Genomic DNA, 14,784 nt, shown 5'->3' with positions numbered 1-14,784 from the left:
ATAAGGTATCAGGTAACATCTATAACCTGCTGTACCTAAATTTCTAGCAGGTCAGACCTGTCTCCAGTGTACATTAATATATGTACTTGTGTGTACTTTAAGCACAGATTGTAAGACCTTCAAAACAACTAATAAGGGAGACAGATGTCAAAGCAACCTGCAACAAGGCTCTCTGGGTCTTTGTCACTCCGCTCAGTTATAAGGAAAGGGCACAGCTGACAAACATTTCATTTTTTCCCACCCACTATGATTAAAAACCTGGAGTTGAGGTTTTTTCCTACCAAACTTAAAACTTCATTATTTATAACCATGACAATCTGATCTGTCAATAAAGGTGTACAGAGCTTTTCATACAGGGCTTTTCTCCTCCCCCATGGAGCCGTACCGCTCCGTTGGGCTGAACAGCAACTTTTTGGCAGAGCTGCTGGCTTTTCAAAATGGTCAAATGGCTGTGAGCACGATTTGCTTTGGGCAATCTAAGCCTGACTGTCAAATTGCCAAAGGTTGGATAACAGAATAGATGTTAATTCCTAAATTGTCTTTGTCAAGAAGACCTCATAGACAGCACATGGTACTGCACCCCTAGTTCGGAAACAAAGATGCTGAGTTACCTTGGACATGTCTAGGTAGAGATCTGTGATTCTACACTTCTATGTGCTTATCAGTCTTTCTTTCTCACTCTTACAGATGATGGAAACCACACTCTCATGACTATTTTTTCAATCACCCTATCACCTCGACTCCTCTGACAATATATTTATTCAGAGCCCTGCAGCAAGTCTAAAACATAAGTCAGACCCTCTGATCAACGGGGCAGAAATGTCTCTAGACCATCAGAAGTGGAGGAAATGTGAGAATGCAAGCTGCTTCAAAAATATGTTTATTCTAAACCCCTCTTTTCTATTTATATTTACTTCTGTCTACCTCGCTGGAATTAGTGAGATCTTACCCAGTGATGGGGGAAAAAAATCAGATCTTACAAAACCTGTTCAGCATGTTATGCATGCATCTTTCATAAAGAGTTAAATTAAATGGAAAACTGCTGAATAAATGTACTCTACTTTGTCTGACATTTATTTATTAAGTTTCTTAACATTTCTTTCAATATTCTCATTTATATTTACTGCTTATGAGAAAAGGAGACACTGCAATTCTTTGCATTGTTCATTATGAATTCCAGAAATTTTCTTACAATATCGAGGAAATAAAATATCCTAACTACTGCCTGCATTCTGCTGAATTGTAGCAGAATGACCACAGTCTGGTCAGCATTTTGTTGATACAAAACAAAAATAGAGGTTGACCTCTATAAAGCTGTATCCATCAGGAAAAAGTCTGAAAAGCAGTGAGACCAAATGAAAGCAAGAAGTCTAGAAAGTCCAATTGATGTGAAGGCATCTTTTCTAAAATAGCTTTAAGCATGGTTAAACCACCAGTGCTCCTCTAGTGAAATTTTAAATGTACAGAAGGCCTACATACTCCTTGTAAGTAATAAATAGGAAACCATCCTGGTTTGTAGTAAAAAATATTAATTTAAATGCACTCTATTTTTTTTCCAGTCTTCACCAGCTATATTTACAGCTAAGCTGTTGTTTATCTCTGTAATTTTAAAGCATATGATACTCAAACACCTGTATTTTCAGTAGCTGAAACCAAAACTGAGTCCAAAAGCAAATTAAATCAACACAAACTGTAACTCTGCACAAATTTTTTTCATTAACCAGCAGTGTTGTTGGTTTTGAAATAACTGTGATCATCAGTCATTTTAACAAAGGAAAGAAACCCTTAATGAATTTGCTGATTTTTGCCACAAGTGAAATGTTTCATAATATGCCATCAGTTTTTGAAGAAGGAAAACTATGAAGCACAAAACTGAAACTTCTCTTTCTATGTGTGGACTTCACTGATTTGCTTTTCACCAACTAAAGGAGCAGAATGAACAGGAGATAACCTGAAACATGGAGAGGTCTTGACTAACAGCTCCTCAACACTGATTCTGAAGTTCCTGCCACTCCATCTCTGCTCCAGACTGTGCCCAGAAGGGTCTGGTTCTACAGAATCATCTTCCACAGTTGTACAGAATGATGCCATTCTGTTTTGTCACCAAAACAGACCCTTTCACAAAGGGTCCTTGTTTCACAAAGCTGAGTAATCATAAATATATCATAGAGCCATAGAATGGTTTGGGTTGGAAGGGACCTTAAAGCTCATCCAGTCCCAACCCCCTGCATGGGCAGGGACACCTCCCACCAGCCCACGTTGCTCCAAGCCCCATCCAACCTGGACTTGGACACTGCCGGGGATGGGGCAGCCACAACTTTCTTGGGAAACCTGTGCCAGGGGCTCACCATCTTCAAATTAAAGATTTTTTTCCTAATGTCTAACTTAAACCTCCCCTCTCCGACTTGGAAACCTTTTCCCTTGTCCTCTCCCTACACACCTATATAAAAAGGTTTCTTGTAGGCCTCTTTCAGGTACCATATAGGGTTATCACTGGTTCATTAGTCCCAGCATCAGCAAGTTCTTTGCCTGTCTCATTCTATCCTCTTCTCTACAGCTTGCAAATTACTGAGAGAAGTAGCAAGCTAGTGCTGTAGCACATCACCAAGACACTGACAAGACAGCTCTAAGCCCAGTGTTTTTTGCTCTCTTTGGTTCCTAGACAATAGGAAAAGAGGGAATGAATGCAGCTCCTGAATTAATATAAGGCAGAGCAGACATTCCTTGGTTGTTACAGAGTCATCATTGAAGCTGCTTCTAATTTTGTCCAGTACCTGTGGATAGGGGAAGGCAGAGGCTCAACTTTTTTTCCCCGGCTCTCCGAGTTGTCAACATCTCCCCACAGGCAAGACAAATTGGGCTGATTCCCAGGTCTAGACACAGAGCCTGAACCTGAGACTGAATCCCACCATAAAGAAAAAGAACAGCTACTGTGAAGAGCAGGGAGAAGCAGCAGCCAGTTTACATTCTGTCTACAATTTAGCATATGACCACAAAGCACATCATTCCAGGGGACTCGATTCAAAGCAAAATGTTTGAGCTTCTGCACTGCAGAACCTTAGGCATGGCCAGGGAAAACAGAGAACAACTTTCCACAGCATTTAGCTGCTTTGCTTGTGCTTCCATGATCCAGAGGCCAAACGTACGGTAATTTTCACTGAATCCAGTCCAAGACTTGTCTAAGTGTATCCACTGAAAATGAAACCGACCTTGGGGAGAAAGAAGAAATGGCAGGGCAGTGAAAACATCTTGTGCCTGGAGGAAAATGATAGGGAAAGCAGCAGAGACTCATGCCTGCTCTCAAAATAATAACCAGGGCTATGATTTACCCGACAGAAAAGACCTTTCTCCTTGCACAGTGACTCTTTGGTGCCAGCAAAGGCAGACAAGGTAACTGGATAAGCATTCTGAGGGAAAACAGAAGCAAGTATTCAGGAGGATGCTGGTAAGACAGGAAGTTGGAGGAAGAGATGGTCTTGCTCCTCCTGAAATGGAAAGGATGATTTAGTGAAGGCAACTAAAGGAGAAAAACAATGTCAGCAGACACCAAACTGCAGAACTTCTGTTAATAAAAGTAATACCTAGTAGATAATGATACTGAAGACTTCATTTTATCTTCTAACACCCTCCCTGTTGTCCCTTCACATAATCATTATGTGAAAATCATTAAATTATATTAAGAATCTATAGTAAAAATTCCCCTCAGCCTATTCGCCCATCTCAAAAAAAAAAAAAAAAAAAAATAAAACCAAGTAGCTACAAAGCAACATGCATACTTATTTTCCAACATTTGTCTACCAAGTGGACAGACTACATTACTCACCCAAAACATCACCTCCCATGAGTTATGTCTCCTTCCATTCCACTTGCCAGATGTTTTCTTCTTTTCCTCTCCTTTGCCAATCCCTCTTGTATTTTGCCACCTTCTCTTGCAGGAGACAGTTCACCTCTTCTGTCCCCTTCAGGGATGGGAAAGGAGGAGGAAAAAACTTCCTTTACTACCTCTTTTCCTAAATCTATTGGCTTGGTTGGAAGGGGACAGGCACATGTGCCAGAAGATACTGCCCTGGGATGCCTGGGAGGATGGAAGAGCCTGATCCCACCACAGTGTGTCCTGTGGGACACACTCTGTTGTTGATAAAGGTTCATACCCAAACAACTGCAAACATGCTTCATTTGCACAGTTTTTTCCTTTGGTAATTAAGTTTTCTCTTTGCTTTTTCTCCTAATTATATTATTTTAAAGCACATCAAACAGTAATTCCATGTGACGCTTTTATCACCTGCTTAAAATTTCCAGTGAAACATTTTATTGCATTTGATGTTATTTAAACACTTACCATGTACTCTTCAGCCCTACAATTTTCAGTGTGTTCTGGCTATATTAAACAAATATTTAAGAAACAGTTGGGGCACGGGCTGTTTCTTTCCATTTTTTAGTGTTTAATTTGCAATATTAATGCAGTATGTTGCAGATAAATTTCATATATATGGCTCTTTATGCTTTAAGTGTTAAGAACATATTTTTGCATTGCCACAGTTTAATTTGTCACACTTTCCATTACAAACTTAATTTCAGGGTTTATAACTTCTCCATAAAATGTGCCCTTCAGGAGGAAATTTGACATTTAATTCCACAGCTGAAAAGAGGAGGTGAATTTTTTTTTCCTTTTAAAAAGCAGATTAATAAAATAATTGTTTAGCAAACCTTTCTAGAATACAGAAACAAAGTGACAAAAAAGCCTCTGCAGCTTGGGTTCCTCCTCTTAGACTGCTAAAAAGGAAAAAAAAAATCAACTCTGAACTGGACTCTAAACTCAGTATTTTTTACTGCTAACCAAAAATAAAAATTTTCAGGTATCATTTACTACTGATTCAAAGCATTTTTTGACTCCACTATCACAAAGTAGATGAAGTAATTCCTGATCCAGCTCTCAAGCTGGTCTAGTAAAGTATTTGCTCACTCTCTGCCTATATCAGCTCTAATTTCATCAGTCAAATGTTCTATCCTAGACCAAGAAAAGATTTTTGATCTCACAAAACTAGAGCTAACAGAATACTGGCAGTCCATCACTGAATGATTTAAATTCTACTTCATGTACTTTTCTGATACTCTGCAATTCATGCATAAAAAGTATTCACCACTTTTTCTTCTCCTATAAAAATGTTATTCTAAAAGCATGCTGCTTGCCAGTATTTCTCTTCCTAAACAGGACAGGAAAATATAACATAAGACAAATCGTGCAGAATAAAAGGACAAATTAAAAAAAAAACTTACCTGGCTTCTTGAAAATCAATAATACATAAATATTTATCTCTAACAAATGAATTTTTCATAAAATAGGAACCATTTGTGAATTAGTCACATGTCGAAATCCTATGTTTCTTGCACCTTTTGGTTTCAGCCCTATGCACAATTATTGCTATTTTTATAAAAATTAAACAACCATGTTTTCAAATTCTCACATACTGACTGCCAGCAGTTTTCCTCAACTACAGGACTTGCCAGATTAATCTATCTCTGCATTGCCAAATTTTATGACCTTTATTGCAAGTCACCCAACAAGTGTTTTCTCAACGTTATTTTTTTTTTTCCTGAGCAAAGTAAGACTCTCAGCTTTCATTCTTTCCAAACATAATATTATGGCTCACAACTCGGTTAAAAAAAAAAATATATATATATTTATATATGTATAAAAAGTAAAACGTTGACTCAAAAATGCCCCGATTTTCAGCCTTTAAAAGACAAAACAAGTCCTATATTTATTATATCAAAATAATTCCCCAAACTCATGACATTCCAGGCTTGACGGATGATTTGTGAATGCTTTCAGCTTAGCAATACTCTATTATGTGTTCCTTGCATTCCTGTCTGACCACTACATCCACCAGCAACTTGGGCTTTGATCTTTTTTTCCACAAATTTCACCCACCATTTTCAGGTTTATAACTCAAATTAAATAGCTTTAATTTGACTTGGGGCTTTGTTGTACCTATTTTCTAGCTAAACATTAAAATGGCTCCCAAGTTGTATGGCTGCTCCACCTCACATGTATTCCCAGGCAGGAATTGTGTAGGGCTTTGTCCTCTGGTACAGCTTTAAAGAGAAAAAAAAACATGTTCTTAGAGCAGACACCCTTCTCATTGCTTTGTGTCCCTTTTTCTGTCTCTGGTAGGCTGTTATCCAGTTAAAGAAAGATAGTTTTAAGAGAAAAAATAATCCCTAAGAATACTTTTGCTTCCATACCCAGTAATTTTTGCATGCTAGCAGAATTATGCTGTTCCATTGATCCTGTTTTCATGTTCCCATTGCAAAGAAATCCTACATATGTGGGCAGACCTCAAGCTGTGATTCCATTCTCTTCTGCTTTTTCTTCATCACGATTTTCTTCAGTTTCTCAGAGTTTGTTTTCATTCATTTTTGCATTCTGGTGAATCTCCTTTTTTAGCCTCTCCTGCCAGAAAATTATTTACTAACTTAAGAACAAAAGCACAGCTTTTAAAACATGTAGTGTTCTAAAGAATGAAAGAAATTTTTCACTTTAAAGAGAATGAAAAGCCTTCTAGGAAGCCAAGATTTGTCCATAATTCAATTTTACACTGTTGCAGAGAATTTATAACAAGACCCAACATACATGAAGGGGAATATCAGAATAACTCCAGCCTGCCAATTACAGATCAGAAGCCCCTAATTTCCAGATTTTCCATGATATACTTTATCATAGGGCATGTCTTCATTTGTAACCAACCATAGCAAATGTGTATCAATCTTCATTTTGTATAATTTTTAAGAGCTGCCCAAATTGCTGTTGAAATTAGCTATGTGGCAGATAAACAGTGTCTGATTTGAGTATTCTGAAAACCTTTTAGGGAAACAGTTGTGTAGAAATAAAAGGAACATCAGAAATAAAAGGAACATTGTGTAGAAATAAAAGGAACTGGAGATGCCTGAAGCATCATCTGGGCCATGGGCAGAAACACCAAAAAAAATGCCATGACACTATCTGTAAACAATATGTGTCCTTTCATAAATCCAGAGCAACATGAGAATTAAAATTCTTACTTTGGATACCAAATTTAGACACTCAAGCAGGTACATATCAGACTTGCATTCACAGGAGAATTATTTGGACTACTTGAAGTTACCTGACCAAGTTCCCTGGGTTGTAAATGGTAAATAGGTACCTCTAGGAGGCCCCAATCACCATCCAGTTCTCACTTCCTGGGTTGTAATTTAAATATACTGCTCTTAAGAGAAATATAGGAAAAGTGGGAAATAGGGGGAATATTTTTTTTCCAGGTCTCCTAGGCAACTGAGAAATATATTTACACCTGAGCAGTGGAGACCACTTGACTCTACCATGAGCCATGGAAGTCCTGATCGCATGTGTGAGCCTCTGCAGAGAAATCTATCAGAAAATTGAGTTATTTTAGGTACTTTCAGAAGATAGTCAGTGTCTGAGAGTCCAAACTTCTTTCTCTGGTTATAATTCTGTTGATAAAAACCTTGCTGGCAGAGCATAGGCTCAGCCTCAGCATCCTGCCATCCATTCTGGTAGTCAATCCCTGGCATGGTGTCAGCATCTCCCAGACAGTGCTCAGGAACAGCTCAGGGGAGAGCCCTGACCAGAGTTTTTCTCACTGAAAGGGAGAAAAACCTCTTATTTAAAGGAGGAAGGAGCAAGTTTAGCACAAACCATTTCTTAAACTCCCCTCCCCATGCACACACAAGTTTTGAAACCAGAGGATCTGATGATTGGCTTCCAAACACCACGTACCAAAGCAACGCTTGGTGGAAACACAGAAAAGAAATAATTCAATTAAAAAGAAAACAAAAATCAACACAATGGAACCACATTGGTTTCCAGCAAGTAAAGAAAAGGATCTGGGACATGATTTTACACAACCACGATGAAAAAACTTACTGTTATTAATTTCCTTGCTATATTACACACTTATAGGAGCCATGAATTAGTTAAAACCCTGCATGATTGCACTTTTATGTCTTCAAGTAATTCATTGAACACAAACCCAACTGCTGAGTGTTCAGGTTGATCTATCACTAATTCTTTACAAACCACAGATTTAGATTTGAATACGAGAAGAAAATTTAATTCCATTTACAGAAAAAAACAACAATTTGGTTTTTAAAAACTGATGATAGAAGGAAATATTTCTTCTTCTCTCCTTGCCTCTGTCATCTATTGTAACTGTGATGAATATAAATAAGGCAAGTCTAAATAAAATGAGAGGAAAGGCAGTACTTCTTGAAATAAAAGTATTTTTTAATTTACTGAATGTGAATTCAGGTTTTGTTTCCTAGGAAAAGTATTGAAAGAACCTGTGGACATACAGTAGGCTGAGAACTGTAATAAATCATGCTCTTAACAGTGCTATTTGTCTTCTTAATTTTCCATTTAGTGAACAAATGATTCATTTTGCCCTTCAGAGAGCTACAAACTACAGAATTGACAGCTATTTAAAAGTAACATTAGAAAAAAGACATACCAGTGTTGTTTCATCTTCTTGAATAATTTTTTTTAGCCAAGTCTCATAACTGTTTACAGGGAAAAAAACAAATAAAACAAAACAAAACAACACAGGAAGGACATGGAGCTGAGGAAGCAAGTCCAGAGGAGGGACAGGAAGATGCTCAGAGGGTGGGAGCATCTCTGCTGTGAAGACACTGAGAGAGTTGGGGTTGTTCAGCCTGGAGAAGAGAAGGTTCCAGGGAGACCTGGTAGAAGTCTTCAGTACCTGAAGGGGCTGCAGGAAAGCTGGAGAGATTTTTTTTTTTTTTTTTTTACAATGGCATGGAGTGACAGAACAAGGAGTAATGGCTTCCAACTGGACAAGGGGAGATTTAGGTTAGATATTAGGAAGAAATTCTTTAGTGTGAGTGTGATGAGACACTGGCATATGTTGCCCAAGGAAGCTGTGGCTGCCCCATCCCTGGCAGTGTCCAAGTCCAGGTTGGATGGGGCTTGGAGCAACCTGGGCTGGTGGGAGGTGTCCCTGCCCATGCAGGGGGTTGGGACTGGATGAGCTTTAAGGTCCCTTCCAACCAAACTATTCCATGATTCTATGAAATTCCCAGTGACTCAAGTGGGAGTTTGCCTGTATGAGAACCAGACACAGAGAGGGAGTACCTCTCCATTTGACTTCAGAAATGTTGCTACTGAACATTCTTCTTCAAAAATGTAACGTGCAATACATTTATTTATATTAGCAACCAAGAAACAATATTTATTTTGAAAGACACTGGGTTTCATTGTGGGCAGAACTGTGGTATTCACCCAGAGCCCCAGAGGGAAGGTCCTCTCCTGGCATTCTGACCTGGCATCTCCCCATGGAGCCTGCTGCTGGGCCACAGTGTGGAGAGGACACTGCAAGCCCTCTGCTAAGTCATAACCACCCTGCAAGGCAAACTTTGCCCCTGACATAAGAAATCCAGGTTTTCCTTCAGGTTGTAGTTCCTTAGGAAAAAAAGGGGCTTGAAGGGTCTGGGGTTTCCCCTCTTTGCAGACTTTGTAGCCTTTCGAGCTACAGCTTTCTAGATGGTAAAAGTTATGTTTTTCTGAAGCTGAATTTTGATACAAAATATATTAGTAGAATGCTGCCAAGCCCAAGCATTCAAAAATCATGAGTCAGATGCCAAAAGCTGGGAAACTGGCTTGCACTTCAGATTTAAGAAGAAAGTGTCTTTTGTTATGTTATTCTTAGTCTACAGTACAGTCACATTTTTAAGCTTCTGTCTGCAACCATGAAAGGAGACACTCAACTAGTAATTAATGAATTGTTTTGTTGGGGGTTTTTTGAATGAAATGACAGTTTTATGTAATACTGGATTTTAGAAGCTCAGGCACTGGGAATACTGGATATCACAAGACTGGCCACAAAAATCAACCCGTTTGGAACTGTTATCAGTTGTTTATTGAGTGGTTATAGTCTGACTATCTTGGCACTCATGAACTGACGCTGATTTCAAAATGGATGCTGATATTATATGGGCTATAAAGATATCATATAATACTTCTGTTTCTTGGTGATATGAAAAAATTTACTAGCACCCTGTAACCCAGAAATGACAGCCAGTCACACCTTTTACTCTTTGAAATGATCCAAAACCACATATCAAGTCAATATTCTCACATATTTCTGAGTGGTTTCAACTGCAAGCCTCATGCCAAGAATACCCTTGTGATTTGGATTCTAGATTGAGTGAAAAATGCCTCATTCAGATCCAAGTACAATCTCAGAAAAACGTTCCCTTCAGACTTGTAATCTTGTGATTTGAGCAAGAATGCTGGGGTTTTTGGTCATAAACCCAGAAAAGACAGTTTTATAGATTTCTGTCCTACGACCAAATCCTAAACTGAGATTCTTGACTAGATTTAGCCACAAATCTGCAATATGTAATTTTTATATTACATACATAAAATACTGTTCTTCTGCTGGAGCACTGACTACAGAGAAATGTTTCATGATTCAGTTCCAGTCTTTTGAGTCAGGATAACATGGATTCACCCCATTCCTCAACCTTTGGCTGAGGAATTTCACATTTCTAGACCCAGGACATTTCCCTAAGGGAGTGGGAGACTGCCCAGATGTGAGCAAATTTATTTCAAAGTTGGGTAAGAAAAAATCCCAGCTGCACAGTGATTTTTCTGTCCCTGAAAATAGGAGCAAAGTGGACTGTAGGACTTAGTCATCATAAATTACATTATTCAAGCCACCTTTGCTGTTATGTGGACACCCAAGCTCTATTGAAGCTCACACTGGGTTGGTGGCAAAACTGAGCTCCATTATACACTGCCATTAAAAAATTACTGAGGAGTTTTGTCTCAAAAGTGAGAACTTAGCATGGAAAATAATCATTTGATACCTCTAACATTTCCCATGTTTAACTCAGAAGGCTGTGAGAAACATCCATGATGAAGTAGCAGATCTGAGGGTGGCTGGATGTGATTCCCACCTGGGGAAAAGAGGTGTCATTTCTGATGTTCAGTTATCTCCATACTGAAAATTTGCCTGGGACTATAAATTTGATTTAACCATCTTTCTATCTGCCTATAAACACTGAGTTTGACATTTAATCAGGCATTAATCAGGAGAGATGGTGGATAGGGCTCTATAGGACTCTAACTGTTCTTTGGTCTTTATTTCTTTCTCTCTTTTTTTTTTTTTTTTTTTTTTTTTTAGAAGCTGTTTACTGAACTGCTCTTTGGCCTCAAGACAGTCAGTATGTCTCATATATGTCTCATTTTTCACAGTTTGCCCCAAGAAGCTCTGGATGCCCCATCCCTGGGGAGTGCTCAAGGTCAGGCTCAATGGGGCTTGGAGAAACCTGGTGTAGGGGGAGGAGTCCCTGCCCACTCAGGGAGGTTGGAATTTTAAGCTCTCTTCCAACCCAAACCATTCCATGATTCATTCAGGGATTCTGGGTTAGGCAGGTAGGACAAATGAGTAAGATGCATATTTTACCAGTGAGTTTTGATTCTTTGTGAGGTATGAAGCTCACTGGGGTTCTGACAGTCACTGGGTCTTGTCCCCTCCCTACCTCAAGTCTTATCCTTTATGTCACTGCCCATGCCCTTCCTCACGTTCCCACCAGCTTGTGTTCCCAGCACAGTTCCAGTAGCTCCTTCAACACAAACCTTCTCAACTCTTCTCCTCTGCCCATTGCAGTACCAATATCTTCTTTTGACCTCAGACCTCATGCCCTGGCCTGCCCCTTTCCCTATGCTCATTTCCCAGTCTCCATTTGTGGTTCCAGGGTTCCTTTACCCCTTTATTCTCTCCTTCAACCCCTTTAATCAAGTTTCCCCTTCCCACACAGACCCAAATGTAGCCTGACATATCTGTGCCAGCAGATATGGACACTAGATGGAAGATGATGAACACTAGAGATGGAAGAACTGGAAGAACAAGAGGTAGTTCACAGATTACAGCTCCTGGAATCCTGTAATCACCAATATCCACTCAGCAGCAGGAGCTGCTGCCTCTGCTTTCTCTCTGCTCCAGAAGGAACAGATCCACCAGGAGCCTCTAAGTGGATCAAGAGCAAATTAAATCCTCAGACTCCTCTGTTTCAGTGCACTTCAACTTACTCTACTTAAAGGATGATATGATTATTTGACTTTTCATTTCAAATTGGATTTTGATATTTTGATCTGACTGTAGATTCCTTAAGCTTTTCCAGTCAAGTAATTACCAGGAGGACATTCCCCATTTAAAGTCTTTGTAGCTGGAGTCTTATCCCTTCCTATGAAAAATTACTTTTGGATCAGAATCTAGACAATCTTTTTTGATTATTTATCTAAAACTAAAAGCAGGAAACGATTCATTTGATTTCTGCCAATACTGGAGTGTTGCCACTTTCAGCTCAGGAAGAGCAGGCTTCCTTTGGCAGCCTTTGCTTGCATGATGATGAATGAAGTTCTATGTTTAGTGCTAGCTAAGATTTCATGGAGCCTAAAAAAGTGATCTAGGCATGTTAAAGAGAATGGATAAGGTTTTTTTAGATAATGATACCATAAGTTTTCATGCTGTGTCAGAGCAAAACCTTCAAGTTATACATAGAGGAGGGACTCTGAAGAAAAAAAAAAAAAAAAAAAAAGAAAAAAGAGAGAGAGAGAATAAGGTTGGACTGGATGAGGCTCTGAGCAACCTGATCAAGCTGAAGATGTCCCTGCTCACTGTAGGGCTTTTGGAGCTTTAAAGGTTCCTTCCAAGTTGAATCATCCTATGATTCTATGATTACAGATAACAAGATCAGACTTCCCTGGTTGTATTTTAGATGTGAAATAAATAAAGGAATGGAAGTCTAAAAGTGATTAGAACAATTAAAATACAGAGTACTATATTCTCAATGTGGAGACAGATGGCTTAATAGGACACCCTAGTGTTTAAATATCATTACATCTTGGATAATTTAACTTATGTTTTAGATTTAGGGTTTTAGGTAAAAATCTCTCCAAATATGAGAGCTTTTCATGCATCATAAAGCAAGCTGTAAAGGGGTAGAAATTTAATTTTTAAGAAAGCCTTTGGTGTTCAACTTTATGACCCACAGTTTCTCATCTATGCCCCCAATGGAGAAGGTAAGCACTCTCTTCCAATGCAGATATGACATCTCTAAGTGACCTGGATCCAAAAGGCTTTGTCCCATTTCCTACCATGGACACTTTCAGATGCTTCAGATGGGTGGGCTACAAGGAATTTTCCCTCAGTTCTGTTGCTGAGCATCACAAGTGTTCAGCTCTGTGGTGTGCAGGCTGAAAAATCCTGCAGAGCTGACCAAAACTTCTGCTGGACTTGTGGCCATTCCCCACTGATGGAAAAACACAAACAAAATGAATGCAAGGAAATCAATTGGTCCCTGAAGGCCCTGCTTTCCCTCACCTCTTAACCCCTTTCTCAGTTCTGGCAGCCACTCACTCTGAGTTTTCTATATCCTAACTTGGACACTCAGAAAAGAGTCAGAATGGTCTAACCACACACATTTCTTTCTCCCATCCAAAGTTCTCAAATAGGACCTCGAGTTGTGTGTTATGCATCTGCTGTTAAATGTGCTCTCCAAGAAAAAGTCCTTCATATCCCTCTTTCCACATATTTCCACATATTTCTTCCACCTTAAGGTCTAACACTCAAGTATAACCCCGTTTATGGAGTTACCTCCACAACTCCACCCCAGACAAAGGGATCACTGAGATTGCATTCAGACCCTGTAACCCATTTTCTCTTCCAAACTCTCCCCAAGCACAGCAGCACATCTTTTTTCTATACCATTTCAGATTTGTCCACTCAAGGAATTCCTCCACCCATTTTCATGTCTTTCTCCCAACCACCCATCCCCACTGGCACTCTTTGATAACCCCATTTTCTTCTCAAGAGCACAGATCGGAAGGCAGGAGGTATTTTCTTTTCTGACTTACTCTTAGATCACTCTTTAAGGACATAAAAGTCTAAACAAGTCAGAACAACCATAAAAACCTGCACTGCTTTTTTTTTTTTTTTCCTCAAAAATAGCCCTTCAAACTATTCCTTAAAGGTACAAAAAGATACCTATGTCAAAAACCCACATAGGGAGCTCTGTAGCTCTCTGTAAACCAAAGAAATAAAGGAAAAAGTTGACATTACCTGAAGCATCTCAGTTGCTTGTATCAGCTGAGGTTGTCAATCACATCTGAGAGTCACTTTCAAAAGTGCACTTTTAAAATGCCATCAAAATTCTTTGGAAACAAGGGAGCAAACACTGGGAATGCTGCATGCAGGGTACTTTAAATACTATATTAGTGAATATAAACCTTAACACATTAGGTAAATAGATTATTAGCTATTTTCTCACCAACGTACTCTAGTATGAATGACTAAACATAATGGTGTTGTATAAGGTGTATTAGAAGATACTCTCTGTGCTCTATAGATCCAACAAGTAAAGATAAAACTCTTACAATCAATATATTTGTTCTATAATTCAATTTGTTCTCTAATTCAAATACTCCCCTGGAAGTATTCAAAGCCAGGCTGGATGAGGCTTGGAGCAACCTGGTCTAGTGTGAGGTGTCCCTGCCCATTGCAGGGGGGAAATCAAATCACTTTTGGTTTCTTCAGGAATATTTTTGGAGGAACATAGGCTTAAAAAAAGAATAGAAAAAAAGACAAAGTTTCAAGCAGGATACCAGAAACCTCATTCAGTTGTGTAGCATTCTGAGATGCAGCTTCCTTCTACAATCAGCAGCTATAGAAGGATCCTAAAAATAAACAGAGAGAGCACTTTTAC

Source organism: Heliangelus exortis, chromosome 4, assembly GCF_036169615.1.
Source record: "Heliangelus exortis chromosome 4, bHelExo1.hap1, whole genome shotgun sequence".
NCBI classification, from domain to species: Eukaryota; Metazoa; Chordata; class Aves; order Apodiformes; family Trochilidae; genus Heliangelus; species Heliangelus exortis.
Note: the sequence above shows the minus strand (reverse complement) of the source record.